Consider the following 6,000-nt stretch of genomic DNA (forward strand, 5'->3'; position numbering starts at 1 on the left):
GAAAGACGTGTGGGTCCCAGTTCCCACTCACTTTCCAGTAATGCTCACCTTAAACACTTTTATCTGGCCACGACCAGGTTGTGGTGTGGGATCTTGCTGTGCGCACATGGCCTGCCCCCTATTCCTTGCACTGCAGCAGTGACTGCATTTCAAAAGTAAAAGACTGAGGGAAGGTGTGGGGGGGGGGGGAGGTGTGGGGGGGGGGGGGGGGGGAGGGGGGGGGGGGGTGGGTGGGTGGGGAGAGTAGGGGGGGGGGAGGGGGGGGGGTGGGTGGGTGGGGAGAGTGGGGGGGGGGGGTAGGGGGGTGCGCAGTGGCCGGTGGTGGAGAATGGGGGCAGAGAGAGAGAGAGGATTTTGAAACTTTTGGGAAAGGGTGGCCTTTCCCTGTCTCTCTCACTCCAGCTTTCTCTATCTTTCCAGCCATTTCTCTCTACGTTTCATCTTTTAATAAGTTTGAAGGAAAGTCCCAATGTGATTTGTCGTGATTTTAATTTGGTGGGGGGGGTGGTGTTGGGGAAGGATGGAGGGGTGGGAAGGAGTGGGTCCCATTTCCCTCTTGCTCCTTCCAGCCCTGTTAGGTTTGGGCTGAATTGTGGATGGTGAGGATTATTCTGTTTGACTGGGACCTGCTCTTGCCCCTGTGGTTTAATGCGGGGCCCATGAGTGGGCTCAATTCATGGCCTAATTTCAGGCCCCCCCCAGGAGGGCTTTGCATTTTCTTAATTCCCAAGTAATGCTTGTGTTGCCAGGGATGACTGTGACGATTAAATAAGAATGTGCAGCAGTCACTTTAATTTATTTAATTGAGGGTCCGACTGTGGATTTTCCCGCTCCCTATCTGTCCCCCGCTCCCTATCTGTCCCTCTTTCTCTTTTGACTTTGAGTTTTCAGAGAGAGTGGGAGAGAGAAAGGGGTGAGGGAGGGAAACCGGGAGAGAGGGGGGCATGGAGGGAAGAGATGAGGTTCTGGAGGGTCACTTGTTGCGTATTCACTGCCCAGCTCCCAGTCTCTGGTGAAGAGACCCTCACCCACATCCTTCCAGAAGGCTGGATTTGTAAAAGGATTCTGTGTAACTGACTCTTGCTGTGCTATTTTATTTAAAGATATTTTCGGTGCCATGCCTTTTCATCAATTCTCACCTAAAACACTTTAATCTGGTTGTCACCACATTACAGTGTGTGGGATCTTGCTATGCACAAACACCAACAGTCAGCATAGCAAACAAATTAACTCATCGACTGCAAAAACACGCAGGAGGGCCTGATATTAAAGTTGTTAATGTGAAGCCGTATTCCGGAATAATGCTGCCGTTTTAGATACAGATGAATTGAGGGTTTACTGAAACGTGCGGGAACCATTTTGAATTCAGTTTTATTGAGGTCCTGACTGTGGGTTTTTCTTTCTTTCTCTGCCTCTCCATATTCTGGCATGTGAGAAACAGAGAGAGTGAGAGGGAGAGGGAGGGGGAGGCACGAAAGAGGACAGACTGAGGGAAATAGGATGGTGGTAGGGTGGGGGGCTGGTGGTAAGAGAGACAGGGCTTGGGTTGTTCTCCAGTGTGGCGATTTCCCTCATGGGGCTATTTGTGGGATCCTGCTGGGCACTACAACCGTAAACGTTAACGCATTGACTTTCAAATGTTTCAGAGTTCCTGGAATTGAATTTCTAAATGTGACGCTGTGTAAAAGATTGTTATATCCCTGAATATTTTCTGTAGTGAAGGCCAAATGATGAATTGGGCAGTTAAATGAAGTGTATTGTTGGGGAGTTGGTGAGTGGCAGGGTGTGGGTGAAGTGGAAGTGGAAGTTTCCATGTTGGCATTGAGTGTACAAACAGCACCAATCCTGGAGTGAGCAGGCAGAGGGGATGGGGGCAGTGAGTGGGAAGGGGGGATGGAGGGAGAATCATCGGTGGTTTGTGTGTTTTTCTTTTACAATGAAGCAGAAAAACAGCCGGAGGCCTTCACTACAGGAAATATTCAGGGATTATAACAATCTTTTACACAGAGTCACATCTAGAAATTCAATTCCAGGAACTCTGAAACTTTTGAAAGTCATTTACAATGAAGCAGAAAAACAGCCGGAGGTGAGAGGTTAAACACAGAGGGAGAGGCACAGGCTGTGGTAGTGGCTGGGCCTCCAGTGGGCAGTCACTGTCCAGCCTCTGGAGGAGAGACCACACTACCCCCAACTCCCTCACCCACTCCCAGGATGCCTAAAGCGTTTAAAAAAAATAAACGCCAGGGCAGCCATGAGGCTTTTGCACCTTCATCTCATTTGAAATCTGTTCCCATCGCCTGGGTTTAATAACAGGGTCTGTGTTTATAAAATGGTCTCTCTGAGATTGTGCACGTCAGTGAGGTGAGAGGAGTCCCGGGATCTGGCCGTGTCTTTTTGTTTCCAAACCTTTGCTTTATTTTAATCAATTTCCATTTCTGTCTCACTCTCTCGCTCTCTCCCAAGGAGAATTGATTGGTAGCTGCAGCTTTGACGATGCAGAGAGTGAATCATTTTGCCGCGAGGAATCCTCAGATAATGGCTAGAACCAAAAAAAAAAATAAATGCATCTGTCTCTTGGTCATTTATTTCTTCAGACAGATAATGGACTTGTGGAATTTTACACCGAGGGTCGGGTTTTTTTTGTGGAGGGAGGGAGTTACTCGGAAGGATCAGGGTTGAGACACACTGCTCCAGAAAACCCACTATAATCCTACAGATTTCAATCTCTCCATCTCCCTGCAACTTCATTCCCCTTGTGGGGGAAGGGACAGATCAGCCACAATCTCACCTTGCTGGGACAGGCTCAAAGGGGCTGAATGGCCTGCCCCTGACCTTGTGTGTGTGATTTCCCTGTGTGGGGGAAGGGAGACATGTTTCTCCATGTCTTCCTTTAAATCCCTATCTCTCCACATCCTTCATATCTCTGCCTCTCAAAATTTCAACAAGTTTCCCTTTTTATTTCTTTCTACATCTCCCTGCACCTCCCTCTCAGATTTTGTCACTGTTTTTCCAATCCCTCCTCCCCAAGCCCCTCTATTTCTCCCTCTCTCATCTCACTGTGTCTTAATCTCTTAGTATCTTTCTAAGTCTCCACATCTCTTCCCCACCCTCCCCTCTCTGGATCATCCTTTCTATCTGCAACACAGTAGCATTTTCTCTTTCTACATCTCGATCTCTATTTCTGACTCTGTCTGCCCACCTCTCTTGGTACCTTGGTACCTCTGCTCTCAGGTGCTCTCTCCCTGCCTAAATCTGTTACCCTCAGTTCTGCCTTTGTGTGTCCCGGTCCCTCTGACTGGGGGACGAGTTGGACTCGTTGCAATGGTGCTGTACAGCGGATAATGATCCAGGATCCACCTGCTTTCCATCCCTCCCAAGTTTTATTCCTATTGATGTGAAAATAGACAGCCGATTCACAAGCACCAGTTTGCACAATTGCACCAAGCCTAATTCTAGCCCCTGTGTTCCCTTTCCCTCTCGACATCTCTGCTTCCTGACTGTCTCTGACTCTCTCCCTTGTGGGAGAAGGGACAGATCAGCCACAATCTCACCTTGGTGGGACAGGTTCAAAGGGGCTGAATGGCCTGTCCCTGACCTTGTGTGTGTGATTTCCCTGTGTGGGGGAAGGGAGTTTGCCAAGCAAGGTTTTGCCTCCCCTCTGCTGGTTCCTGATAAAGGCAAGGGAAGCAGGTGAAACACCTTTCTGCAGTGAGGTGAATGCCTGGGATTGTGCTGTGCATTAATGGGTCAGTCAGAAGGCCAGTTCGCCTCTGCAAGCCCTCCCTCTATATCCAGACCCTTGGCGATTGGCTGGATCTGAATTGAAGGGTGGGGGTGGTATTTTCTACAGTTCCATGCTGCTCATCTGGACAGGAATGAAACTGAATGACAGACCGGCCGGGAGAGAGATTCTGAGCCCAGGAAAGCTATTTCCACAACAGTCAGGAGGACTGGCATTGGCATTCTACATGGAAGGAGGCGTATGGGGGATGGGTCGTGGGGTATCTGATTTTACAGAGAGGGTCACGAGGCAAGGCAGGTGTTTGAAAATGGAGAGATTACACGAGCTGCTCAGGGAGGGAGGTGGCAAATGGGAGATTATACAGCATGGGGGATACTGTTCACAAGGAGTGAAGGCCCAGGTACACAGCAGAATTGGTGGGTGGGGGTCATAATTCAGGGGGCTGCTCGAGGTGGGTGCATTAGACAGAGGGACTGTTGGATGGGGGAGGATATTATAATACAGGGGGCTGCTCAGGCAGGGGGGAATTAGTTAATGTTTAAAATGAACATTTCCTAATCCAGATGTAAAATGGTGAATTTTGAACAGGGACTGAGTGAAGGTGTGAATGTCAATTTACACAGAGGCTCAGAGAAGGGCTGACAGCAAGGAGGGGGCAGGCGTGTGGTGATTGGGGTGGGGGGCGGGTGGGGGAGGGTTGAGAAAAGAGTGTAGAAGGAATAGGGGTCGTAGGTCTGAAAGGAGGGGTACAACTCGAGAGGTGTCTGGAAAGGGGATAGTTTGACTGGGGGAGCTGTTCACAGGGATTGGGGGGTAGTTAGATGGGGTCTGGTCATGGGGAGGAGGGAATCTGACAAGGGGGTCTGTTAACAGGGAGAAGGACAGGTTAAACGGGGTCTGGTCACAGGGAGGAGGGGGATTTAGACAGGTAGTTGATTGGGTGATGCGAGTTAGGGTGGTGGGGGGGGGGGGGGCATCCATAATTAATTGACGAGTGGTTAATGTTTAAAATGAAGAACCCAAGTTTGACAGTGGCTGTCTATGGTGTGAGTGTGGATCTGCACAGAAGGTCAGAGAGAGAAAAAGAGACAGAGGGTGAAAAAAGGGACAGAGAGAGGTGGGGGTGGGGGCAGTTGCAGAACAGAACAGGGAATTAATTAGAGAGAAAAATTTGTCCTGGTAGAACAGTCCAGTGGTGGAAAATGGGAGACAGAAGTGAAGTTGGAAAATTAATGGAGATTGTTTTAGGGGCATGGGCTGGAGATTAGACAGGGGTCTTTATACAGAGAAGCTGAGGGGGGACATTTGCGGAGCTGCAACTTTACAGGGAGGGAATTTGTGAGGGGGAAATTTATGGAGGGAGTCATTTGTGGGGTGGAGGGATCTGCAGCAGGGGAAATCAGTGGGGGAGGGAATCTAGGTTGGGGGGAATTTGAGGGGTAGAGAGAAAGAGAAAAAGGCCGAAAGAGGGAGGAGAGGAGAGAAAATGAGAGATGAGGACGAGAGAGATACAACAAAAAGATAGAGGGAAAAGGAGATGGAGAAAAAGAAGGAAAATGAGAGATGACAAGATAGAGGAGATAGAGAAAATCTTGTGATAATATTGATACAACCCCAGTCTGCAGGTGGATCACAGCTACTGCAGGCGCTGGTCTTGGAGTCTTAGAGTTCAGTAACCAGGTGGCTGCATCTGGAAACAGTTTTTTTTTTCTTATCCCATCTGTCATCTCATGACTCTTTGTCTCCCCCAAAAAAGTAACAACTCAACCTTCATGCTGGCTGAGGCAACTTATTCTCAAAGACTGGAGTGGAAATCTGAACCCATTCAGCTCTCTGGGCCTCAGTACCACCCTGAGTGAGATCATCAACCTCAACGGTGACCACGGCAGCCCAAGGTGCTTTACAACCAATGAGATGCTTATGTGTCCTCACTGTTCTAATATAGGAAATGCAGCAGCCAGTTTACACACAAGCAAGCTAGGTTGCTGACTGTGCATTCCTGAATTCTAGATTGTAGCAATTGAATAATGATGTGTTAAACGTGGAAGTCAGAGAGAATTTACCTTGTTTCCATTAAAAATTCACATGTCAAAACATATGATGGAAGCTATCAATGTAACCATATCACTCTGCAATCATGTCTCTGTTTACGCTCTGAGACGTCCAGATGAAAAAAACATCTTAAAAATATGGAAAATCGAGTTGATTCACAGTGATGGAGCAATGGAGGTTCCTTTTCCCACAATCCCCCACGGCTA

The sequence above is a fragment of the Carcharodon carcharias genome, chromosome 33, assembly GCF_017639515.1.
Source record: "Carcharodon carcharias isolate sCarCar2 chromosome 33, sCarCar2.pri, whole genome shotgun sequence".
Classification (NCBI taxonomy): Eukaryota; Metazoa; Chordata; class Chondrichthyes; order Lamniformes; family Lamnidae; genus Carcharodon; species Carcharodon carcharias.